This window comes from Passer domesticus, chromosome 6, assembly GCF_036417665.1.
Source record: "Passer domesticus isolate bPasDom1 chromosome 6, bPasDom1.hap1, whole genome shotgun sequence".
NCBI classification, from domain to species: domain Eukaryota; kingdom Metazoa; phylum Chordata; class Aves; order Passeriformes; family Passeridae; genus Passer; species Passer domesticus.
In genome coordinates, this window is record NC_087479.1 from 41,815,861 (window position 1) to 41,843,790 (window position 27,930).

Sequence of the window (27,930 nt, forward strand, 5' to 3'; positions counted from 1 at the left end):
TTTCCCTCTGCATGTGTGATTACAGAATATGCCTGCTTGGGCTTCAACATGTGGGCAATAGCTAGTGAAAAGTAATTACTTGAACTTTCCAGTGTATATTTGGGTGCTAATAATTTCACTGTTGTTCCCCTGTCCCAGTTAGCTGTCATTAATTTTTTATTGATTTTTGTTTTTTTCTATGAAGATAATTCCTTGTACTTTTACATTTTAAGTCTTGGCGAAGATATATAGGTAGCATGTCATTCATAAAATCATTTGTCCACAGGTGCGTGATCATCCCAATATTTTTATTACTGCACCTACATAGGATACAAAAATGTACTCTTTCCACTGAATGATGTATAAAGATAACTGCCTGTAAATCCTATCAACTTTTGACATAATTTTACGTATATTTAGATATTTTTTCTGGACTCACAATTAGATGATTTTCTGAAACCCATGTGCCATGTCAGTCAATGAGCAAACAATGTGTTAATCATTGTGAAAATCAAGTAATATGTACAGCCACTCAAGACTTTAGAATATTTTTTGCTCATTGTAGTTGTAGATGCATATATTCTGCATATGATTTTAAGAATAAAAATTAACAGAGATTAACACAGGTGAAGTCAAATAGTATTTATGCTTAATAAATTATTTATGATTACAGTCCATAAATTACTTATATGAAGGTGATGTTAGAGCTTCAGAAGCAATGATCACAGAGGAGAGTAGCTACTGGAGCTCTTAAAAAATATTTCTTTAATCTTCTTGGTACTGGGACACCAAATTCACTGACACATATGTGATGGCATGTTCTTCGTAGTTGCTTTTTCTAAATCATACTTGGTTTAACTCTGAACCCAGTGGTGAGATGATCTTTGAAGTCATAACTTTTAACTTACAGGACAACCATCTATTTGACATGCTTTATTGAAAGTATCAACTTTGATGAAAACTTACATGAATCTCTTTAGCAATGTTCTTGATCACTTAGTTGGCAGATTCATGTTAGACAATAGCAATTATCAAGTCAGAACTCTTGTGGGCTTATTCTGCTGCCTTGCATTACCCTGGTATTTTATCTGAAAGAAAAGCACAAGTATATCCGTAGGAATATGACAAAATTCAAATTGCTCCTTGACCATAACCAGAAAAATTCTTAGTGGAATCTATTTGTAGTGTTTGTGTCAGGATGATGATGTACATCCAGCAGATGCTGAGAAATAGCTTTCCCGCCCACTCAGACTTGGGCCCCAATTATACTCTTTAACTGGGGATACTGTGAAGTTGTATGCAATGGGAGATGTCTGCACTTACCTGAGATGGGTGACCCCTTGCAGAACCTGCATTTTGAAGTGATCTTCTGGCATCCGTCTACTCCTACTGAGCTACCTGACCTTCCTTCCAGAGCTGATGGATTTTTTTTTTCCCCTAATATCTAGCCTAGTTTTTCTGTTTAACCAAGATAGTCTTCTTCCCCGACAACTTGTCTTTCTACACCTGGGGACAGGCTGGTTCTGAACATTTAATAATTTTTTTTTTTAAGCATGTCTAGCTTTCCTGGGCTCCTTTGCCCTTCAGGAGTGACTCCCAAGGGATTCTGATTACCAGTGTCCTTCAACAGGCCTAGCAGGGCACCTCCCCTGGTAGGCTCATTTATCAGTTGTGTTAAAAAGTTGGCTTCTGCATTCTTTTGGGAACCTCCTGGATTGCTTCCTCTCTGCTGTGTTGTATTTTCTCTAGACATCTGAAGTTGAAATTTCTCATGAGTAAACGTGCTGTTATAGATGATATTCACAGATGTTAGTGCTGGATGTTTAAATGGTACCTCTCTCACAGGAAGCTTCTGCTCCAGTTGCTGCTCAGGAAAGACGGATTCAGCCTGAGAAGTGACATCAGTAATCCTTCTAAGTTTTGTTCAATTTGTTTGATTAAAACATTAGGCTTATAAAGCTCAGGTGCTAGAAATTTCAACTTAATGGTGTGAGGTTTGATAGATGTTTTTGTGTGCTGCTAAGACACCTCATCTGCAATACTTTTCCTAAAGCACCATCTTTGATCTGAACCTGATCAATGTACAAAGCAATGGATGAGGCTGGATCTGTAGGCTACCAAATTGATTTATGGTGTCCTTGATTCCTAGATTTTTTTTTAGGGTACTGCTTGAAGTTAGTTTGCAATAAAGGCTCACAGGTAGTCAACAGGGAGATGCAATTACTTACTAAACATATCACACTTGCAGGAGGAGGATATGTTTACTATTTTGCATCTTGAAATTATATCGCTGCTTTATAGGAATTAAAAACACTGCTATTTTAAAAGTGCCACAGAAGTTAAGCACCTGTGTGGGTCTGTGCCTGGAAGCTGAAGGTAATCCTTTCAGAATGCTCAAGCCAGTTAAATAATTGTATTGAAGTGAAATAGAAATAGATCTTTACTGTTACAAGAGGTGTTATAATCTTGAACAAACTGTTACATTGGGCAGCATGAGAGGCTGTATATGTCCTTCATATTCTGTATTTGCTTGCTCATGATAATGCCTAAATTATTGAAGGTCTGTTCCTTAACACCTTCTAGTTCAGGGAGAATATTTAGCCCCAGTATTATTCAGTCAGAACCAAGTAAAATTGTGGAGTTATGTGATAAACCATTAATTTATTGGTAGCAGTTGTCGGGAATATATACTGAAGCTCCTAAAAACACAGTTCATATCAAATATTTGAATTAATGGAGAAGTTAGCCTCAGAATTAAATTTGTCAAAGTCAGAAAGCATGCAAGCCCAAATAGAGGTGCTCAGTTCAGGACCTCCTATTTTTGAAGTTTCTCCTGTGTTTTTGTAGTGGTTTTTATTTGGTGAAGAGGGCAAGTAATACCAACTAATGTATGAATTGGAAAGTGTTGTGTACATTTTTAGAGGGAAGTTGTAATGTAAAAATAAATGAAGACTACTTATAGAATCGGGGAGGAGGTCATTTACACTGCAATATGTCAACATATGTTGAAGAAAGGAGCTCTCTTTATGGACCTGTAGCCTTCCTTATTTATTATCAAATTGCTTTCTATTTATAATATAGCTAATTGGAGTTCCATATAGGTTTTTTTGTCAAAGTCATATTTCTTGCACCATCAAGAACATGCTAAGTACAACATTGATTTTTGAGCCAACAGTAGCCATTTCCATTGGAAGTTTTTTTTTATCACTTTCCCCTGATTTTTTTTTCCCTCCTCCATTTCTGAGTTCTATTCCTGGTTTCATTACAATTCCTCAAACATTTGTTTCTTTTATGTGGATTTTGTGTCCATGTCTCCTTCGACCCTGCCACATGTTGCCTTGCTTTGAGGGGAATGGTGCATGGAATTAACTGCTCTGTTTTCTCCTCATGGTTACTTGCCCCTTTTCTGCCACTTAGAACTTAAAAAATGTGCTCCAGCTTTGTTTCAATGAACTTGTTAAGAGAATTAACTGTGATTTTTTTAAGCCTTGTTTTCTAGGGTAAGCACATAACCTTCCTTCCCCTGTCTGCGTGTCTCTACTTTTTAGTCATTCAGTTGGTCACCACTGGTATTAATTGAATGTAGATGGCAAGAGAAATCAAAGGTACTAGTTAATAGAATTTTAAAAATTAAAATGGCTGCACAGATGTACAAGTAAATTCAAACTGAAGAAAAACTCGAGTATTGATGGAAGTATAACGTTATGTACAAGAAATCTAACTGCAAAGTGTATAACCATTTATATGTTTCTGGGAGGAGCAGCATTGCCCGAAACTTGGGAGTTATTAGAGATAGACATCCTGACATTCTGTAAGGGTTTTTTTGTGTATTGTTTGAATCTGTAAGACTGCTCTGTCACAGAAGGTTTTGTTAAAACCTTAACATGTCTGTTTGCTTGCCTTGGTGACTTGAGTCTTCTCCATTCACTAGTTAAGCCGCCTTGTTTTCTTGCTAAACTTTTCCTGTCTGAGTGCTCATTGTGGCACAATACTGCAGGTAATGCTTCATAATAATTTTTTAGGCTCAGAGAGACAAAGTATTTGCTTTGTGACTTCTCCCATTGTGCCCAAAGGTATCCTCCTGTTCAATGACCTAGTGAATGACAAAGAAATGAAAGGGGACTACTGCCTTCATGCTCTGCTCTGCTGGAAGGAGGGAAACCCAGCTGCTTTTAGACAGCAAGACTGAGGATAGAACCAAATTGCATACTGAGAATAATTAGAACAACATGGATTTAATATCATTATTGCCAGGCTTTCTTGTAGTAATTTCATTGCAACTGCTTTGTTCCTGGTTTCTGTAAATAACATCAGCTTCTAGGCAATCAGAGAAAACAAATTCAGATGCAGTTAGCTGAGTTATTGCTCGTATACTTCTCCAGCTTTTCTATTGCCTCTTCAATATAACTTTTTTTTTGCGCCTAGGTAACTCCTTGAACACAGCAACAGAAATGTTGAGAATATTCTCCCTTCTTTTCCTATGATTTTGAGTACCCTTTGATTGATCCGCTTCCATTATATTTTAAATTTCAACAGCTTTGCGGCACATTGATAGATACTGCCTTCTGAATGATAAAAAATAAGCAGTGGAGGAAGTATGAGGAAGGGGAGAGGAAGAGGTTTTGTGGTTATAAAATCAGAGGTGGTGTTATTGGCTGCAGTAACTCTGAAGGTCAGCACTGTGCAAATGTAAAATTTCATCTTCTGTGAGATGTGACCAATGAAAAATTTGAGTGTAATCTGTGACATCCACTGATGAGCCATAGGACTGTGTGCAGTGAGTAGCGCTGATGTCTTCTGGAGAATGGGATAATGGAGTTTAAGGTTGGTAATTAAGAAGTGCAAAATAGAAAATTTGGATGTAGCTTTATAGAAAAAAATACTTGCATAATAAAATATTTCCTGGTGATATTGTTGACTTGATGAGACTTCTTTTGGGAACAAGAGGGGAGGGAGGGCTGGAACACTGGAAACTAAGTTTTTTAAAGGGAGCTGCACGGTGGAGGTGGTTACTACATGTCTTAGCACTGCTAAGTCAGATTTATTTTGTCATTTATTCATGAAGCAGACCGTACCTGTATAATTTGATACTTCAATGGATGAGGAATCTGAGATACTGCCAGTAACTTAGATATGGAAACCATTTGCTCTGGAAAGCATGCATTTAGTGATGCTCTGACTTCTAGCCCTACATAAACTGGCCAGATGTCAGTCAGAAGCTGCACTTATATTTTCTGCAAGGGATAGGTTTACACTGGTGAGCTGATTTACATCAGGACTGTGATTTTGGTATTGGTGCCCCAGTGTTTGTGCTTGCCTTATGTCATAAGTTGGTCATGGAGCATAAAACCTGACTTTTAGATGAGCCTGTTTGAGGCAAGGTCATCTCCAGTGTTCCAGCACTGAATTAGTGCTCGGCTGCTGGGCTCTGACTGGGCACAGTCAGAAGTGCATTCTTGGCATGTGTACCATTTGAGTGCTGAGTTGCTCCTGCTGGGCTGTAGCTCCTACTTGGCAGAACTATTTGCCAGCATATCCATAGCTTTTGGCACAAAAGCTATAGATTGCTGATTCCTGTAGCAAAAAATACAATGATCACTGGGGGTGAGTTAGATTTGAACAGACAATCTTAATAATGTCTCTGTCTGACTTGAGTGCTTGACCTAATGATGACTATACATCTGTTTTTGTAATGTGTGGATGGAAGGTGTTTTTCTCCAAGCTGTGTAATATTTTGGATTTACTTTTTTTAAGTGGCAAAGATCTGATTTTCACTTCTATTTTATTTTTATTGTAAATTCCTGATTGCTGAATTGACGTTCATGTTTCCTTTTGTCCCACAACACTTTGTTATTCTTCAGTGTCTCTTTTGTACAATTTTAATTGACTACTTCCTTTTTAATTAGATATGTGGCTGCAACTTTGAGGGAAGAATCCTGGCACTTGATTTTTCACTCCAAAGATGTGTTTTGAATATTTTTAATGTTTATACAGTGCTATTAAACCATAGCAGAGAATCTTAATATCAGCCTAGCTTACTTAGGTGATTTTAAGATAGTATTTTTTTTCTGGTATCCTCTCTAATGCTTTGGTCAATGGGGAGAATAATCCCCAGGCCCATCTGCTTCTAATATTTGAGTGAAAATAAGAGCTGCATTTTGAATGAAAATGGGAGCTGGGTTTACTTATAATTTTTAGGTGGATAATCTCTGGTGGTTGCTGTATTTTGTCAGGGTATCAGTGTCCAAAAAAGTTATGAGCTGAGCTAGGAAGGTTAAAGAAGCAGTGACTCTGCATCTCTGTAGAAATCCCATAGAAGTGAGACTGCTGGAGAATCAAAAACATTTAAGGTGAGGGAATCAAATGGAATCATCTTTTTTTAAAGAATACTTTGACTTCAGCAGCCATAGTACTGTGTTCTATTTTCCATAAAGTTTTGCAAGCTAAGTGGGAGCTGGTGAAGTTAGTGTAACACACTGTGTATTTTTCATGCAAGGCCTGTTTCCCAAAATTCTTCCAGGCTGAACGATGTGGTGTTGTTGTGATGCCAAATTTTATTATACTGATGGGGGTGAGGGAACACTGAAATTGGATGATGTGAAAAGTTTTGTTGTTTCAAAGTAACTATTTGCAAAACCAGCCAAAACTTTTCTACATTAAAAGGGTTGTTCAACAGCAGCACATTATTTTATCATGTTTGCCCTATTTTCTAAAGTGGAAAGCAAACACACTTAAGACAGTTGTGAAGATGTTGGTCCACTGGTCTCAAACATATATGAGTGTTCTTTTTTTATGTGAAACAACCTGATGTTTTTAAATTCTTAATTTTTTAAGATTCTTGTGTTTCTAAGAAAAGTTTAACTAGATTTCATCTCATATTGAGAAAAATGTAATTTGATCTGCAACTGTTTGCTTGCTCCTTGCAATTACTAGGAAGGCCTCTTTATCATCTCTGATATTCCCTTTTACTGTAGATAGTCAGTGTATGGTCAAATTGGAACCTTGAATGACTTGTTCATTTTACCTTAAGTTTTCTCTTATAGTACCTATGTATAATTTAAAAAAAAATTACTTATGATCTTCAATGTTTGTGTGCCCTAAATATATTCAGACTTCTTAAAATGGTTCATATTTAGAGCATGGTGAAACCTGTTTGTGTTCCTGTTTAAATATTTTGCCAAGTCTGGGAAATTTCCAGAGGAAAACCAGAATGCTAACTGTGCATTCCTCAGCAAGGTATTCAGGACACCATAAAATAACAAAATCCCCCTCAAACACAGTTCTTGTTACTTACAGCTTTTGTATAACTTTCAACACCAGCTGGTGGATCTTTATATAAAGAACACAAGAGAAGTTGCAGCACCATTTTCAACTCTACTGAAACAAAATGAAATGCCTTGGGGCAGGTGTCTCTTCTTACAAGAATTTTAAACCTTCCAGTAAGGATGTGCATGCTTATGTGATAATATTAACTTTCTCTGATGCTTTTGATGCGCCACAGTGAAATTATACCAGCTCTTGAAGCTTTTTGTACCTAGTGAGTTGAGAAAGACAGCACAACCTATGTTAATGGGTTGTAAATATCATTGTTTAAGCTTGTCTCACAGCTCCACTAGGTTTTGATGTGCTTTTCTGCCCTCATAAATATTTATACTCATCCATGCATGACAGCTGAAGAAAGTCTGTCCAAGCAAGTCTTTTGGCCTAAACAACGTAAATTTGTACAAGTTCCATTCTGGAGTGTTGAAGGCAGAGAAAACAACTGGAGTGCTGCTGTGGTATTCTCCATCCTAGCCACACATCAGCAGCAAACTCACTGTCTTGTGACACGGGAAATGAGAGTGGGTCAACATTCTGCATCATCTGAATAAGCTAAATGCTTGTAGTACAAAAAACTGTGTCCTGCCATTCATTGTTAAAACTTTAAGGATTTAAAACTGTAAATGTTATCAATATAATGAATTGGAATAGCAGATCTTTACCATACTCAGGCCTTTTCATCTGTGGAACAGTATATTCTACTTTTTTCCTGTGTTATGGTGTTGGTGTGAATATGAGAGTGCTTCTGGAAACTGTTCTGGGAAACACAGTGAATGGCTAACAAACCCTGAGCTGTAAGGGTCTCAAACCAGTAGTGACTGCCTTGTAATAAATTAAGGGAAACTAACAAGAAGAACCTTATTTTGGATGGCTTAAGCATACTGGGATGATTGTGTTAGAAGGACAGCTAGACTTTATTAGGGTTTTAAGGATATTGTAGGCTCTAAAAATAGTGATAGAGGTGGTATAAAAGTCTCAAGGATTTTTCCTCCAAGGAGAGGAGGTAGCATGGCAATATGGGTAGCAAACTCCTGTAACTCCTAGCTCTTTTCCCATTTCATAATGATCCAATTACTGTTGGAAATCAATGAGTTTTGAATGCCTTTCTGTTTGCAGCAACTTGAACTGAGTTTGCTCTGATTAAATGTGTTCAGACATAGTTGGTGCCCTCTAGGTGCTCAAGTACTGGTGAGAGGAGTGAAAGTAGGAGCAGCTGGAGACATTTGGCTAGCTGCAGGTTTTGCAGATGTGGGAGAAGAGACGGTATGTAAGCGAGCATGTAGGAGCCCTCCCCTCTGGCAAGATGTCAGGATCCATTTGGCAGACTGACGCTCAGCCTGAACGAGGGCTGAGCCTGCCTTGGAGAGCCCAGCTGAGGCAGGTGCTTGTGCACTTGGCAGCAGTTTGGGCTCTGGGTTTTGCTGTCCTGGGAAGGAGGGGTCTGCTGGAAACTGATAAATTGCTGTGACAAAGAGATTTTTGTGCCTGGTGATGGAGTAACTACGCTGTAAAGAACTGATTTTAAGTGCATGTTCAGCACTACATCACAAGGGTTTTTCTGATGTACTTATAGCAGAGAATGTCTTAATGCCTCTCACCATTTTCCTTAATGCAGTTAGGGATAAATCTTTGAAGTAAGTTTCAGTTAAGCTGTTTAGTTCAGTTAAGTTCATTTCAAAATCAGTGTACCATGCTTATGTGACTGAACTACCTGAACCCTGTGGATAATATAACACACCTATAACATGGTGCTTGTGGTGCAGAAAGTCTGAAGACTGAAGCTGTCTATCAGTACTGAAAGCATTGCTATGCAGGGTGGGGTTTGTGCCATTCAATGTCTGGTTCAACATTTAGCATCTGGCCTAAACTGTAGTGCTATCCCTTCTCCTATTCCCATAGAGTTGAGGAAGGGAAAAGATTACTTCTCTCAAATAATTTATACTATTTAGATCTTTTACACTCTAATTTTAGGGCATGGTGAATCATATTTATGGCAGTAGATATTTCCTTAAATTGATTAGCTAAAGTATGTTGGAAAATTTAGTTGTCTAACCTAATAAAGTTAAATTCTAAATTGATCTTTATATGCAGGCTAACTGGTGTCTTGCAATTGATTTTGTAAAGATATGAGCATAAATGTATGACACGTATCAACTGTTTGGTATTAACCTGCCCTCCTTTCCTTTCTAAAATACAACACAAAAATAATTTTAAATTTAATTTTCTTATTTTCACTGGGTGATTTCAAAAGCTAAAACAAATCTGAAAGTTAGAACAAAAATTGAAAAATTCCTGGTTCTAAGTCCTAATTGTGGCCTAGACAAATGAGGAAAATGAGGAAAATATTTTGGTCTTAGTAAATGCTGCTTCTGTAGTGTACTTAAATATAATTGAAATGGTAATCTTATGGTTAAAAACAAATTAAAGGAGAAGAAAATCAGCAAAACAAGTATTGAGCTATAGATGTTTTGCATTTGGTAACTGGATACACTTGATTCGAGCTCTCATTATTGAGAGCTTGAATCAAGCAATATTAGCTACAGAACATTTTCCATGTGTTTTACGTATATTTTGTGTTGTGTTTTGGCATTTCACCAGACAAAATTATAAAACTTCCATTTGAGAGTTCAGAATAAAATCTCTTTGCCAAAGCCTGTTTGCATTAATTCTTCTATGGATTTAGCCAATTGAGTGATGTGGCTGTGGTCTGCAATCATTTTGCTTGCTTAAGCATATGCAATATAAAAAATAGTGTTTATAATGCAGTTGTCACATTGATGCACAAGGATGTGCTAGCTCAGGGTGTCCATTGCTGATATGTGCATGGTTTCTCAGCTGTAGGTGTTGAGGGATATATTGTTAGTGAAGATTTTTCCAAGAGAATGAATCTTTAGAACCTTTAGCAATGTTCAGTCAAGTCTGAACTTTTGGTGCTCCAAATGGCCAGGAGCCATCATCTTTGGACCTTTAAATGGTATGGGGGAATGGAAAGCTTATGAGTCTACTGATATAATAGCATAGCAATGGGATTAGTGTTGATCACTTTCTTCAGGAGACAGGCTTGATTGAGGGTGATGTCTGGCAATATTACGTTAGGTTGCTGTGTAATCCACTCTGCAATAGCTGTTGTCAGCTTTGACTTTGGGCATTAATCACAGTTTGTCCTCCACATGTACTCAGCTGGGGTTGAACACCGGGAGTCTTCCCTGTACAGCTATCTGTGATTCAATATCAAATACTGCTCAGTGTATCAACAGTCAGGCTACATCAGACTGTTTTCAATCACAGTGAAATGTGGAGCTAGAAAAGACCTCTATTCTATATCTGTTTTCAAACACTTTTCCAAATCTTAACCTTGACCTAGATTTGTGCAGCTCTCCCAAGAGAGAATTTGTATTTCATCCAAGTACAATGCCTTATACACAAACATTCCTTGTGTGTGCTATATCTATCTAAAGTGAGCAGCAAATGAGGTTGTTGCTCTGAAGGGTTATATTTCTATATATTAACTTACTCATGATCTGTTATCTGATAATTTGACATACTAGTATTTTAATGGGAAACCTGTTTATTTCTAGAACTCATCATGTTCCTCATAACTTGCTCTAAAAATCAGTTCTAATTAGATCCAATAACATCTGATACTTCTACTGAGACCTGCTAATCTTCATCACAACTTTGCATTTACACAAAGATCATTTCCCAAGATTTAGTTACTCGCATCTCACTTATGTGAGACTGTCTGAAGAGCTGAGTGTACTTGTTCACTAGTTCTTTCACCTTCCAAAAATTATTATTCAGAAGGAAGGATAATTACAAGGCTGAAGATGAATGGTCTAATCCGCTGCCTTGAATTTTCTCATTTTCCTGCATTATTCATATTTTTCGGCTGGGCATGGGAAGCACAAGCTGAATGTGGGTTCCCATGCTGGCTGCTCTCTGTCCACTGCCACCTGTTTCTTTCCAGGAGAATATCTCGGGTGTGCACCTTAGCTCATAATTTAGGGGAGTTGTAGGTTTGAGTCTCTTGTATCCTTTAATTGGCTCGATACCATGTGCTTTGAAATTCTGTGGAGCAAGGAAGTTTTTTTACTTAGAAACAGAAACTTTGAAACAGCTCTGCTGCCTTGCTGTCTACAAACCCCAGGGAACTTGGGGAGTTGAATCTCCCCTGCCTAGGGATGAACTATTTTGTCTGTCACCTCTTGTCTCTTAATGCTAAAGCATTCCTGCTTGATGAAATTGTTCCTTTATCTCCAGTTTTTCTGAAGAAAAACGTCTTTCTTGGTATTTTAAACCAGTTTTTTTTCTTGTTGCTGCTTGAGTTAGCAGCTCTTCAGACTCTAGTCTCTGTTCCTCTGAACAGAAACAGTCTTTGGCTTCTGGGGCATGGGTGAAAAAGGACAGGTTCAGCTGAGAAACTGCTGTAAAAGCAGCCTCAGTAAAAGGACATTATGGCCCCAAAGTTGATAGTAAAGGGTAGAATTCAATGCAAGGCCACTGCAAAATTGAATGCCAGACTTTTGGGGACCTGGTGAAGTTGTCCCTGTTAGTACCTCAGTGATGAAAGTTGAAAGGACTTTTACTCCTGACTCTAACTGGTGTTTTTTGTAAATCTAAAACTGAATTACTTCAAGTGATTTTGCAGCATTTAGTTTGCTATTTATATTGTTTTAAGAGCAATTATCTTCAAGAATAAAACACACTTGTGTAGTGTGATCAAAAAACCACCACATTGTTTTGGGATTTAATCTGTTATTTTCACCCAACATAGATCTGAATTTAAATACATTTATGAGATTGAATTGTTCTTCCAGAAAGACTTTAAGCACAAAATACCATAATCATGCTTTGGAACCTTCAATGAAACAGTTAATGTAACAAATCCCCATATAGTTAATGCTCTTTCATACAAGTTATTGTTTTATTGTGTGATCAGAAAAAGGTATGACAAAAAAGACAAGGACTGAGATTGCTTAATTGGTGTTGACCTCTGTGTAGCTATCTTTGTTTGTTCCCCTGGCAGCTGTAGCAGTTGGTACCTAAACCAAATATAGTCTGGAAAACTGCATCCTGGAGAAAATAATAAACATCTAAGAAACATGATGTGAATACTGATCTGTGTCTAGAATATATTTTCACTGAGTTGCTATTCAGACTGACTTAATTTAGAATGTTTTGTGCTGTTTCCAGTCTCATTCTTTCCATAGAAAGGTAAAAAGTAGATGGAAAGACATAAGGAACAGTTGATGAAAACTGGTAATGATGTCTCAAAAGTAATTTGAATAGAGTAATTGCAAGATTGAATTAAGCAGGTATGAAAAAAATATGCCTGAGTCTGTTTCTTGCAGGTTCAGGCAGTCAGAAGGATCAAGATTTTTAAAATACTGGGTGTAGGAGTAATGGAATAAGGACAAAACCAAAGAATTTTTTCTGTGGAAAGGGAAGTTGTCCAGTAGGTGATGAACAGTAGTCATTGGTCAGTGTTCTGAGGCTACATTGGAGCTATAGTTGGAATCTGAAAGAGAAACTATATTCACAAGACTATTGCTTTACCTGGTGTTAGAGGACCAGTAGTTGGGATTTCCTCATTGGCTTTGAGGAGCAGTAAGAAAACAGCCAGATTAAGTGACCTTACTGTATCTGCTTTCAATTTTGGAAATGAATCTAGACCAGTGTGAGTATCCTTATCCTTCATGCCATCTGCAGTGACTGTGCTGCTGCAGCCATCCTGTTTGAATCACTAGAGAGATGTTACAAGTTTATACCATCTGTGCTAATGCTGTAAAAGTTCTGCTGGCTGCCGGACACTTGTTTTTCCCTGTGTTTTAATTCCATTCCCTTGGACGGGCAGCTTGAAGCTTTTTCTGTGCTAGGAAATGAAAATTTCAGTGTTGTTATGTTTATGACTTGTTTACATTTTCCAGCCACTGATTATTTTGGGTTTTCTCCATACAATGGTTCCAATTTGTGCATTTCAAATTTTGCTCTGCTCCTGTAATACACTTATTTCTCCTTTGCACTATCTGTTATCTCTTGGGTCCAATTTTTGCTTTTTATTTCTACTTAATGTTGAGTGGTTGTTCTTTGATTTTTTTGTGTGGGAGATTGTAGGTTTTTTTTGTTATTGGAGGTGGAGGGAATTTCTTGTGTTTTGTTTGTTTGCTTTTGTTTAGAAAGCCATCTGTTTGAATTCAGTTTACTTAATGAGAAGAATTTTGTGGAGCAAAGTTCTGAATGATCCTTCCCCCCTCTGCCCTGTGACTTTGTCATGAGGAGCACTGCTGTTAGTAGTCCATTAAATATTAATGGCTCTCTTTGCAATTTCTCTCTAATGTACTTTATTTTGGTGCCAGTCCAAGCTGTGGAAATGAAAACCCCCTCGGGACTTTATGTAGAATGTAATTTGCTCTGCAGTTTTGGCTGTAAACATGATAATAAATTAGAGGATGTAATGAATATTCATTGAAGCGCACAAGTGTTGTCTTCACCAATGTCTGCTTATTGGTTTCCCTCCAAACTATACCTGATAAGATGAGCATGGATGTTGGCAGACCCAGTGGCTTGATAACGTTCACTGTGTGATATTTTTTCCTTGGAAAAATACACTCTAAAAAAGGTCCCCAAAGTGCCTTGTCCTTGCAAAATTCATAGGAGAAAATAACCAACCCCTTGGTGGTTATTGGTGTTCCAGTCTGTTTAATGTAAGTTAATAAGTTTGAAGTAATAAGTTAGACTTTTGTAGATGGATGCAGCTTCACTGCCTTAGTTATCCTTGTGCTGGGATTCAGGCCAATTTCTCTCACTGGAGTGAGAGGTGTTTTGACAATCTGCTTGATGTGTTTTGTCAAGTCCTATTGCTCAGCAGGTTTAGGCCAGGTTATAAAATTTAGTTCATAGCAAAGGAAAAAAAAAAAAAGCTTTTTTTCCACATTTCATTACAGTTTCATTCTTTATAAAAAAGTACCAAAAGCGAAAAAAGTTAATTCTCACTTTAGTCCTTTTCAGTACTGATTCTCTTTTAGACTAATTGGAAATTTATTGTATATGTAAAGGATAAGAAAGGGCTTGTCACAGTTACATTAATTTGTGCAGTTGTCATGAGAGATTGTTAAATTCTAACTACTTCTAAATTAGGTAGACAGTTTACTCTGTTTTTTTTAATTATCTCTCAGTATATAACAATTTATAGAATATCACTAAGTATCAAGTACACTAAATACACTGCACAGACTTTGGATGAGAAAAGCTTCAGTTCAGGAAAACTCAGATTGTAAGTGGCCTGAAGCTTTTTTTTCTATCCTTTTGCACCAAGTAGCCATGGTGAATCAGTTACCTTTTTTAAATACATTCATTTAGCGATTGCATGAACTTTTCATAAAAAACTTTTTGGTTAAGTAAAATGTTTTCATGGAGGTTTTTTTTGTTTACTTCTGTGTTTTTTTTTTGTTTTTGTTTTAACTTTGCCAACAGCTTTGAGAAGGATGTAAAATCTGTGTTTTCATAGTCTATTGAGTAGTTTATTGGCTTGGGATATTTAAGAGAATCCAGGTAATCTCTGGTCTGATTGAGACAAAGCAGTATTTTGAATCTGGTTCTGTCACAGCCTGATCATGGACTTTAACACCTGTCAGGCAATAAGAGTGTGTGCTTTTCTTTCATCCTGGATCATTTGGAGGCACAAATGAAGATTAATGTTTTGCAGTCCAGAATAAGCGACTTCTTAACTCTTTACTTGCTACTTTTCCATTCAGTTTGATGCTTTTTGATGCTGTGCTTCTTCATTAAGAAGTTCACACTTTATCAGTCATTTCTTCATTAAAACTGTTCTGGTGTTGAGAATTTGCATCTCACAGTGTCACAGTCAGCATGGCTAGAAAAACAAATAGACCTTCCCAAAATGATAATATTGGCTAACTTCAATAAACATCTTGCCCATGTGTATAGGAAATCCAAAATAGTTCAGAAGAATGTCTTTCCTATCTGATACCTTTTGTTGACTTTCAGGTTTTGCTACTTGCACGTGTCTTAAATATCTTATTTGTGTAACTCCATAATAAGCTTGTGTTTGCCCCTTTGCAATTAATTCTATTTATGTTTAGCTTGGTTAGAAATGCTGGCTGCTGGTTATGTAATTAATGGTGTAACAATGTCACACAGTACTTATCAGTTCTTGCTGGTTATGCTGTTTTCGTTGCCTTATGCTTGTGCTCAAGGCATTTGAATATTAATTATGTCTTGCTGAGTTTGATTTTACTTGGAGTGCAACAGGTTTCTCTGATTCAAAAGCACCAATGGTTCTCTGCTGGTGCTGGCAGGAGGAGTCTTTTGAAGTGTTTACATTTGTGACACAGATGTCAATGTTGCTTATTTATTCTTCTTTCTCACTTGGTGGTGTAAACAGACCAAGTAGTGTGGGATTCCTCATTTGAAATGTTGACTCTATCAGAAATAAGATGCCTTGATTAGGGAAATACTATTGCCCTCCTAAAAAGAGCTTATCAAATGATTTTTAGTGTATGATGACTTAGTCAATAACTCACCTTACCATCCCTTTTCCCACCAGTAACCGCAGACTAGGTTATCTAGGTGATCACTGCTGCTGTCATATGGGTAATTGATTGTTACCATCCAAATTATGGGAAGTAAAAATGATACCATTCTATAGTTTCTGGAACGCAGAATCCCCAACAGCAGTGCTAATGCAGTATGCCTGGGAAAAGCCTGTCTTTGAACACTGCAGGATTGCACCTTCTGGAGAGTTGCAGAAGAAGGGAACAGCTGGTCCCTTCTTGAAATATGTCTGCTACTGGCAATACTATTCCTGTAAAAAATATAGAAGAATTGCTTCAGCCTTACATTGTCAGCTACTTTGTTTGCTTGATTAATAAACTTTATTATACTGGACCAAAGACTAAAAGTGAGCGCCAGTGTTTTCTAACAATAACATTAACATAACGAGATGAAGAACCTGGCCTCATCCAGCAGTCCACACGACTGGTGGTTTTGATGGACCATGTTCTGGCAGTGTCTTGAGCAATGCTTCCTCCTTCTCAGCTTATAGGTCTCTTGAAACATACACACCAGAACCTTTTGTGTTCTGCTGGTGATAATGCCCAGGTCGCTTCCCAAATGTAGAATCATCTGTACTTCTAGCTTCTCGTCTAACTAAGCCGAATTCCCAGGCTGCAGTTGTTGACATCTTCAGCCCCTTGGTTCCTGGATGCTTAGAAGGAGCTTATGCAGCTCTCCCAGCAGTCTAGGCTCAGTACAGCCTTCTCCTGAAAGCCCTGTGTACTGAGAGTGTTTCTGGACTATTCTTGGTGTCAGTGATTCTATCTTTAAAGCAATTTCTGAAGGTTCAAACTGTGTCAGTTCATGGCTAAATTATCTTCAAAGCAGCTCTGCTATTAAATACAGATCTTTGTAGTCCTTATCTCTGGTTAGATCCTCTTTCCTTTCTGTAGCTGATCTACTGCTAACATAGTATATGTATATGTATTTATCACCCTAATACCTGTACTGTGGTATGCTTTCTGATTTTTTGCTGTCATAGTGTATGATTTAAGACAAGGTTTGTTCAACATTGCATTACAAAAAAATGTAAGCTGCTAACAGTACTAGTAGTTTAAATATATTTTAAAAAAGGTATTTTCCTGATGCCTTACCTTGTAGAGAAGGAAGACCTTGCAATAAAAGAGAGAAACCATGAAACAAAAAGGACAGACTTGTTCAGAGACATGAGAGAAGCAAGGTAAATTGGTGCCCGTACAAACACCTCTGTTGCAATTGTAAGAACATTTTTAGTGCCTCTGGATATTTCTTATCACAAAACCATAAGATGTAGCTTCTTATTTGAAGTACTAAAGTGGGTACTTGGTCTAATTAGTCTGCATCAAGCAGTAGGAATTTATGAAGACCAAAATTACAAGTTACTTCAGAGGAAATTATGTGTAATGATGATAACAATATTATTTAAAATAAATATACATAAAAGCCAGGTGTACTCCAGATTCTGGATTCAGTTCATACTTCTTGCATGAAGACATATCATGTCATGACTTAATACATTTGGATGTAGTATTTTTACTTGTCAGTTATAGGATACAGCTTTTATATTAAATTCTCTGTATCTTAGCAAGAGTCTGTGTTACTTGGAACTGACTGTGAAAAGGTGATAAAGAATGTCTGACTATATTGGCTGGTCCATTGGCTCGGTCAGATATGTGCGTTGTCAGTAATCTGTGATTAATTGGTAGATGACTTTAATATCTATATATAGCCTGGGATATAAAAGGATTATGCTGATAAAATAGAAAGTATATGGTTTTGGGATTAAATCCTCTTATTGCCACAAATTTTATTTGATCTTCAGCTAATACTCTAGAAGGAATTAAAAAATAAAGAAACCTATCTTTTATCAAAATTCCTTCCAATATCTATAATTTTGGGTGTGGATTTTTTTTGTTTGGTTTTGGGTTTTTTTTCTTTTTTTGTTTTTTTGATTTACACATAGGAAGGGATGGAAAGATGTTTTAGAATGAATCTGGAGCACTGGGTCTCTGAAGTTCTTTGTAGATTAATTTATCGTCATGACAGTTACGCTTTAGTGTGAACACCTTAATTTTGAAGATGATGAAATTAAAAGAAGGATAATATTTTATTTGTGAAAAACTTAATCAAGGGCTGTGGAAGGATCAAAATTTAGCAGTTACTCTTAAGAGTTTTTAAAATATTGTTGAAATTTATTAAAAATCAAAAACTTTGATAGTTGACCTAATTAATGATCTTGTAGATAAGACTATAGAACAGGCTTTACGTTAAAGCCATGGTGAATTTGTTTTTCCTGTTTTTATTTTATTTTTCTTTTGCTTCTCTTTTTCTCTTTTTTCTGTCTTTCTTAATTGATAATTCTAGGAACTTGAGAACTCTGCAGTTTTCCATAATTTAATTTTCCCAACAAAATATTGAAATACACCAGAGAATATGGATATCTTGATAAAAGTTACTTAAAAATGAGATCTCATTGTCTTTTCACCATTCCTTATCACCTGCCTCTTTTCTTAGAGATATCAGAACTAATTTATTTTTAAAGAGAATTATGCATACATTTAGCTATCAATTATTTTTATACTGTTTCCTGGCTAAGAAATTCAGAAATGAGAATTAAAACATTGTAAATGTTGTATTGTTATTGTGATTATCAATCTCTTATTTGAGGAAAAAAGAGGCTTTTTACATTAGGGATATATTAGTTTGCTTGTGATCACAAATGGATAATAAAAGTTTCCAGTGAGAATTTAAAACTAATTTCCCAGTACCTACTCCAGAAATATAAGTAAAAGTTGATTTGTACAGATTATAGTATAAATATATAAATTTTTACTTTTTTATTTCTGTTGAATTGAGAACTAGGACCTTTTCATAGTACTTCAGAAAATCAATGCACCTTTACCTCTTTCATTAGTGGCTTCCATTAACTCTTCAATTATCAGAATAACAGCAGGTGAATATATAGAGCAAGGGCCAACCGTGGTGGAAAAATAAGTATCTGGGAAAGAGCTATATAGAGCTATATAATTATTAAAGAATAATTCAGATCCCAGAATCATTGCGTTGAATGACCTAGTATTGCATATTTGCTTTGAAAAGTGACAGTAAAAGTAGCTATTTTTGTTTATCACACATACACATAAAAAGGTTTTTTGTACATTAATGACACTGTCTCCAGCAAGGTTATAACTACTGGAGGAGTTTGATTCCATAAATGAAACTTAATTAGATATGAAGCTGCATGAGTCAGAACAGAGTCCAGCTGGCTCACTTGACTATAGAACTAACAGCAATGAAACCAATAGAAGCTTTTGTCAACAAATTCATTAGTGGAGACTGTGCTGGCTAAGGACAACCATTTTTTCGTAGTTTTTTTAGTTTTATATTAAAACCTTCTCTTGGACTTTGAATTAATGTGAAGAATGGATCATAATGCTTGATGCAGTGCTGTTTAAAGCATGTTATGAACCCTAATGAGTTGCTCATTCACTTCTCATTGCATCACTTCTGTTTCTCCAATGAGGACAGAAAAATGTTCCTTTTGCTAATATATGCCTTGCATAAATAGCACAGGACAAAATGTAATGTTGACATTGCTTCCTGTTCATCACTTGAGTGTCTTAGCTCAATTATCCCACCAGCTGGATGAATAGGATACAAGGTCTGGTTTCCCTATTTTGCATTAAATATAAAAAAGATAACAAATGCAACTTTGGTTAGAAAGATGGCTCCTGTATATGGTAGTCAAAACAGGAAAAGACTTGGATATTTACTCTTCTGTATGTTTAGGCCAGCCTCTAAAGGTACATGTTGGTGTTTTAGCCCCACTTCATACTATATAATTAATTTTACTGAATGTTCAATTGTATCAGAGATATTTTTTTATTTCTATGTTGTTTCCCTTTTTACTCTTTTTTTTTTTCCTCTTTTGCCAGCCTAGTTGGGAGTCTGGTCCTTTACTGTAGTAGTTCTAGAGGAAGTGATATTAAACAATTGGAATAGATAATTTAAAAACATCTTACATTTATTTTTTTTTCCTTCTAGGTGGTTAATGCAAAGTAGAAATCTACTACTGTAGATTTCTCTCTACTCTACTTTCTCTACTAGAGATTTTAAAAAGAGAAGAGGCCAAATCAATGACATGAGTGTTTAGGAGAGGAGAGCAAATTACTTCCCTGTGAAAAATTTTGTTGGGGAAGCTTTACAGAATGGATTTCTTCTGCATTTTTAGTGGCATGGGCAACCATGGTGAGGAAAACAAAAAATAGATAGTTCAAAGGAAGGCAGAAAACCCCCAGTCCAGAAATATAATCATCTGCCTTGACAATAAATAGAGCATGTTCCTGCAATGTTACATTTGTTGTAAATTTATCATCTTCCTCACTCTTTCTACAAATCAGTGGGAAGCCTGCTTGCTTGTGGTGGTGGTACCAAGGGCAATGTATTAACTGTGTTCTATTTCTATAGGCTGTTATTACAGCCTTCCCTCCTTCCCTCATTTTCCTTGGGAAAATGGGGAATAATTTGTGGATGTGGGGAGGGGATATGCTATGCATCACCTGCCATCTGGATTCATATTAACATTTTCTTGCAACGGCTATTAAGAATGCAGTGCAGATAACAAAGCAGGTACCAGGTACATGCATTTTGTATTTGAAGTATTTGTATGCTAGAGTTGGGATGGGCAGAACTTGCTGGGTCTACTGTTAGGGAGTACCAAGAATAAGGATAGTGGAAGTATGAGGGGAAACTTACATGGACAAACTTGATGCTGGGACTACACTCTGGCAATAAAAATGCCAAGTCTAGCCAAGGCTGGAATATCAGATTGTGATTTTTGGGTATTTTAAAAGAACTCTGAAGAGGTTAAGGTTATATCCTATGGTCTTTGCCTTTGTGGTCCGTTCTTAGGTGAACCTGTGCTACTATCACCATTTTTTGACCACAAAATTTACCTGTAGGAGAAGGGAAAAACTAAAAAAAACAATAACAAAGTACTGATGTTTCAGTTGTGAAGACAAGAAATTCCCTGAACTTCAATGTGGAAATCTAGATGGATCCTGGTTTTGTTGTCATCATAACCTATTGCTAATTCTTCACTAGGCCATGTTGTGTAATCCGTGATACAGCAATGGAGTGCATCTGCCCATGACTTCAGAGTATATCTGGTGACAGCAAGAGCTGAATGAGAATGTTGGGTGTAGGGTGTGGTTTGGTGGGAGTTCTGCTTTGCTTTGAGACATGCTGGATACAAGCATCTTCTGTATTGCAACTGCTGAGTTATTGAAAAATTCATGAAGATTAACCCAACTTCTAAAGAATGAAATATGATTGGTGCATATATCATGAAATGAACATACTGTATTGTCCCAGAATATGATTTCATTAAAAAGAATAAGCAAGGTGTAGGGAGAGGAGAACGTGGTTATGTGTATCTGTGTAATTGACTGAGGTCTGCTGCTTTTAACCTGATTAAATAGTCCACTTTATCTCCTGCTGTTGGCCTCAGCAGTCATAAATAATCCTTGGGATCTGCACACTGACAAAGTAGCTGTGTGTAATGGATTTCATGGCCTTGCTATAATCTGAGCATGTTGTCATGCCATAATGTATGTGTGTAGATATGTATGAAATTTGAGTGAAACTGACTTTTGATATGCAAAATATAATCAGACTAGTCAGATTTTCAGTTTACGCTTTGCAAGTCTTGAGTGTTATCTCTATGAGAGCTTAAGTGAAATATAGTAAATAACTTGAACAGCACATAAAAAGGGCAAGTTCTTGTTTCTGGTTTTGTTTAAGCTGTATTTAAGTCCCAAATCTCTGTGCAGTTGCAATACAGAAGTGACACAGAAGTCTAGTCTTCTGCTGTTAAGAAATGCAATCCTACACCCTTGGAAGTGAAGAGATGGAATTTGTGTTCTTTTTGAGATTAGATTTTACAGGGCACAATTCATATTGGAAAATTGAGTTTCTCTCAAGCACTTAACAGTGGCAAATGTTCTAGATTATTCTTTTACAAAGTCTTTGCTGTAATGTACCTCCCACCTTGACACTCTGCTTAATCTCTCGTGCCCAGAGGGCAGTGCTCTTCTGTAGTCCAGTGCTTGTCCTATCCAGCTGCAATAGACAGGCAAGTCATATTCCACTCTAATGTTAAGAGCTTTCATAGAATTTTTCTGTGTCAGGCTGTGTTCTGTGTCCAGGCTGTATCTCTGTGACACAATAATTGGAGAGATACAGGAGACTTTTTTTTGGTAGATACTTTGGAGGGTTCAAAAAGTTAATGTAAAAGTGTTTTCAGATCAAAGACTGATTTCTAAAAGGCAACAGTAACTTCAGGCTCTACCGAACTCACCTGTCTACCCCACAGCTGTGCACTTGCAGATCTGCAAGTTCTGAATTACTACTTGTTCATTTTGACTCATCTTTCTTTCTCAGCCATGCTGGTGGATCTGATTTTTTGCAGTGCCAGTGTAGCATACAAAAAAACCCAAAACCAACCCAAAATTACACACAGTCCTTTAACTGTACTTGGAATATTTTGTAAAGTACTATTAACCAACTTCAGAGAACATTATAAATGGTCATATTAATGGATTCAGTAAGTTTCTGTTGCTTCATTGAGCAAATAATTGCTCTGACTTAGCTGGACTTACTGCAGTTTACATCAATTGAGAATCTCACTGTAGCTGGAAGCAGTAGTTCTGGTGATTGCTTTGCTTTTCTGCTTGTTCCAGCACATAAATCAAACACAAGCTTGTATCTGTTCTTTTTATGAAATTTATTCTGCTTATATTTTACAAGGTAGGTCTTACTGAATGCTAATGAAAGCCACACCTGTCTGCTAAATTAAGAACAAAGAATGTAGTTAATTTGCTGTTCATCAAAATCAGTGTTTCCCTTGGATGAAAGCTTGTGTCTACTGATGCCAATGACAGCCACCTGCATGTGTCTGACAACATAGTATAGACATTGGTAATATGCTGCAGAGTAGGAAAAGAACAGGAATTGCTGTACTCCAGATGGAATAAACCCAGAAAAACTGTAATGCTAATTAGGCAGATGACCCCATGTGATGGGTTTACTTTCTCCTCTATTCAGTGAAAGTGGTGTAATGTAGTCATTTTCAAGTCCTTCTGTACATTGCCTCCTCTGCTTATTCAAGAGTAAATGCTGTAAAGAATTATAGAACACTGTGAAATTATTCTAATCTACATCTTTCTTAGAACAGGGAACTGCTCTTTTAAATATAGTAGTTTGAGCAGAAAAGGAGTAGTTGGAGCATAATGCTGATGTTTTGATATTTCAGAATGTGTGACAAATTGCTCAGCTTAAGCTGTGTGCTTAAATATAAAAAAATAAAAAAACTTACAAACCTAAGCAGGTCAAAAACCAGTGACTGCTTTGCCATCTTTTAGTACATGCAAATGAGTCTCAGCACTCCTGTTCTATGTAAATGCTAGTGAAGTGGCCATTTCCATCAGCAAGAAACTTACCACTTGTAGCATAACAGTGTAATGTTGCAGATCACTTCATTCTCCACAAAATTGCTGTGACTGAATTTGCAATTGATTGGTCCCAGTGATATCAAGTGGTGTACTTGTGGTAGTGAATTTAAGTTGAAGAACTTAGAGAATCAGCTACACTGAATCACTGGAAAATAGGAATTCAAAGCCAAGTTCAGAGCAAATACCTTATATTTTGAAATGTGTTGCTCTTTTTTAATTATTACTTTTCCTATTAAGTGTTTTGAAATTTTTCATGTATAAATATTTTGTATGTTCTTCTGAATGTATTTCTTTGGTTCTAAATAGAAAAAAATACAAAGCAAAGGGCAGGATTTTTTTTTTTAAGTCTAAGTAGACAATAAAGGTGATAAAAATGTTTAGAAGAACTCAGCTTACTTTGTGCTTCCATTGTGCCTTTACTGGTGTCAGGCTCTGTTTTTATCTTCTCAAGTGCCTTGTTACATTAGCTGGAGTGATCCTTATCTCATTTTGTAGACTGACAAGGACAAATTGTGAAACAATGTTTGAAACAAATGACATAAATGTGATGGAAAAGTTTTATAGAGAGCCATTAGTGTTTTTCAGTTACTAAGGTAGTTTTATATTAGCCTGAATAACAACAGGCTTCTTTACTAAAAACAATGATCAATCATGTATAGTAGAAATGAAACAGGTTAATTATGGGGCGGGGATCATAGAAACTATAATGAACCAAAGTGCTTATAACATGAAAACATCCTATTTAAAAGATAAATATATTCAAAATGTTCAGGAAGGAAGGTCATAAAATAAATACTGTTCTTTTTGTTTATATTATAGTGGATTTTTTTATGGTTTTGTTTAGTTTTCTTTGCAAACTGTTATGCTGTATTTACGGCAAACTGAATAACATGTCTCCACACAAAAGCCATCAGGATGGCCTGATGCTGGAGTTCTTCAGTGCTGTCTGAGGTTCTTTCTGTGTTCACATGGTAAAAGAAATGGAAGGAGAATAAGTGAGTGGAAAATTAATGTATCCATGTATCCTTGTGAGCCACTCAGCTCACAAGTATGGGGAGCTGTGTGTCCACTTGTTGAACAAGATTAGGACAGAGATGTGGCACACAAAACACTTTTTTTTTTTTTTTTTTTGCTTGGTCAACTCTCAGATGGATTTGTTCCAGCATCTGAAAGATGCACAGGAATTGGTAGCTTAGAAGCAATGGGTTGATTGCTACTTGACAGGTTTTATGTCAGCTTAAAGCAATGGACTACGGTGCTTGCACAGTTGAGCTAACACTGACATCCAGCTGAAGGGCAGGGCTGCCTTTTCCTTTGCTTCTACCTGTTCCTAGCCTTGCCTTTTTGTGTGTTTGTGTGTGTAGGGTGGTGATGTTTGGTTCTTTAGTTTATGTAGCTGCACAAAAGAATCAAATATTTGCTAATCCAGTAGTGGATTAATTTCTAGCAAATGGAATTTGCATGTCTCTTCATGGTTAATGTTTAGCTTGCAGCTAAATACTAACCTACTAAACATATGATTTGTTGATGTAAGGGAATCATTAACCCATTTTTGAAGACAACTTGCATCTCATTTCTGTTTTAATTTTGCGATGCACACTTTATAAGAGATGGTTACACCTATGAGGAGGTAATAAGTTTTGGTCCTAGGACTGCCAAAGGTGTATGTTTGACTGCTGCCTTACTACCCTCACCTAATGCCAGGTACTTCCTCCCAGTGAGTCACTGGTATCACCAATATGATGAGTGCCTGGTGTATCACTAACATGCAGTCCAATGAAGTTCTTATTTAAATATCTTATCTACTTTTTATGTAAACGACATAGGGAGCTATAAAAACAGATGGCAGACTTGGTAACAAAGTCTTTTCTATTTTTTGTCACCTACTGTCAAGTTTATGGATTCATGAGTGTTACTTCCATATACTTCTTGTTATCTTGTATAGAAGAGGAGATCCACACTCTTGTGCAGTTGGGTCTTCACAGTTTAGTTTAGCTGCTTGTTAATCTGACAAGAGTGCTTAACATTTCATTTAGTCATTCAATCTCCCTTTTTCTGAGCTGCTTTCTGTGATTGAGGTGGGAGGCATACATTAGAGATCTTATGATATGCATATTAAAAATTAAGATATTTTAAAAACAATCTGTGCATGGTAATGAAATAACACTTTTCATTTAAGTTGTAGTATCAAACAAATCACAGTGAATTCCTGACCACAGAGGTTACAGATAAAGGGGATGTGTGTGCACACGTTCTGAAGGAGCATAATAAAATCTGTGAGTCATGTCTGTCTGAAATGCGTAATATTTCAATGGTAAGAAAAACAGGGCTATTTATGAACTTGGAACTGAAAATCTTAGAAGTTCTGATGTGTTTTCATGAAAATGAGTTTCATTAGTTTTTTTTCCAGCTAATTTTTACCAGATACTTATTTGTTTATTGAACAGTTGCATCTGGTTCACTAAATGTTAAGCATTCAGTCTTTTAAGTTGGACCTTGCTGAAGGCTTACTGACCTTGAAGAGTACAGACAAAACAGTGCTGTTTACATCTTGGTGCCAACAGTGTTGGCTTGAAAGTAGGTGTACTGAAGTAGCTGGTTTTGAGTACAGCTTCTGGGTGAGTGTAGCTATCCAACAGAATTTGCAGAGACGCAGGCTGAAGGATGTTTGGGAGGTCTGAGAGGCTTGTTTGGATGCAGGCTTGTGCTCAGTACAGTTGTAGCATAAATCTAGGGCAGGACTTTGTTTGCGAATTGTGCAATGTTTCTTGTGTTGTGCGGAAAGTGGGAAGTGGTGGCAAGTTTTGGTTTTTTTTTTTTTTTTTGCAGGAATAGAGGCTACTCTAGTAAGGATATATTATATAGTAACATTGTATATGGGCTTCCACTTTCAGACCTATCATGCCAGGATATATGCCCAGAAAACACATAATCCTCACTTGAATTTTTATATTTAAGTGAATAAAAGAAGTATTTTCAAAGAGAGTGGTGATAGCTGTACTTCGCATCCATCAGAACAATTTCTGCTTTCTCAGAGAACAGATTGCCTGTGACTTGTAGGTGAGATTTAATGAACCATGCTAAAAAGCTAAATATCCCTCTAAAAACTCAACAGCCGCCTGCCCCCAACATTCATAGAAAAATGGATCACTCAAGAGACCCCGGACAAAACAAGAAAATTGTCCCAAATATTCTGGATCTCTTTTCTGCTCAATGAATAGAGGATGACACTTGATGTCAATCAGTGACAAAGCAGGAGCACGCAGGGTGCTAATCTATTTTGGTTCGTCTTTTGTGGAAGAATGGTGCTGTACAACTTGTGATTTCTGCCAAGCATAGAGGGAAGTTGTGCTCAAAAAATGAGTCTTCTAGATATATCAGACCTTCTGTAAAATCATGACTACTGTGCTGAGGATGTATGGACTGGGCTAGAACACAGAGTGAAAATGAAGAAAGGCAATCATCAGCCTGCCAGAATAAATGAAAAGAAATCATGTAACTGCTAAACTCAGTGTTAGGAGCACTATTTTTCTTCTTCCTATTTTAAAGATTAAATTGGAATTGCTCATTTCTAAATTTAATCTTGACTAAGTGGTAACTAAAATATGGCTATTTTAGTCCCTGAATTTGAAATGTGGGAAAAAAAATTACGACCTCATTAAGAAAGACTAAGTAGGTGAAAAAGAAATCAAGTTGCAGTCATGTAACATGAGGTTACTTCTTTCTGAATTCCTGGGAAGTAGAAGTCATCTAGAATACTTGCATGTTCACAATAGAAAATGTAAGCCTAGTTACTATTTCCTATTGTTACCGAATCACACAAGAAAATGGTCTCTTGAATTTTGTGTTACCTTTAAACTGATGAGTGGAAAATGCTTTAGCACCAATGGTTTCAACTTCCGTGTCATATGTTAAAGATGTCATGTTGCCAGTGGTGCATGGTGTCCCTGCCCTCCCAGTTCAAACAACTTTAACTCTTTTATGGACTTCAAATTCCATGTTCAAAACCCTTACATACAATGTGAAGTGTTTTATAGTGCACATAAATCAGATGGAATAAAACATGACAGAGCTAAAAAGTGTATGTTGTAATAGGATTTTGACTTATGTGCAAGAAGAAAACTCCAAATCAATAGAAATCATGCCAGATTTTTCAATGCAGCTAGGTGCAGCTGGAAACAGATGAGATTCCTGAACTACAAAAGGGGATTTGGAGAGAAGATTGACACTTGAGAAGTGTTTTGAGAATATTTTATGCTTATGATCTTAAAAAGCATAATTCATGGGTCAAAACAAAGTTTGTAGAAAAAATGAACTTTGAAAATAAAATTATCTTAAATCACTTGTACTTTTTTTATTAACTACAAATGGAAACAGAAAATGACACTGAAGTTCCTCAGGGCAATAGACAAAAGGATGATGTACAGAAAGTGCGTTGAAAATATGTGTATTATATTAATAGAATATGTTTCATCTTTCTATAAACAAGCATGTATGTCTTAGGGAAAAAGGGAACTATAAGGAGATAGAACTCTAATAACATAGAACCAGTGGTGCTACCAATAAT

The 27,930-nt window shown here is 36.6% G+C and overlaps 1 protein-coding gene and 1 long non-coding RNA gene across 11 annotated transcripts in view; one reads left to right on the forward strand and one right to left on the reverse strand.

Moving 5' to 3' along the window:
- The window catches only part of LRRC4C (leucine rich repeat containing 4C), a 490,575-nt gene that overhangs the window by 41,360 nt on the left and 421,285 nt on the right, over positions 1-27,930 (forward strand). The window lies entirely within an intron of this gene.
- Positions 15,657-22,020, reverse strand: LOC135303307 (uncharacterized). The gene is made up of 3 exons (XR_010364764.1): positions 21,901-22,020; positions 15,843-16,123; positions 15,657-15,741 (listed from the first exon to the last, which is right to left on the reverse strand). It is a non-coding gene; the product is annotated as an uncharacterized LOC135303307 (long non-coding RNA).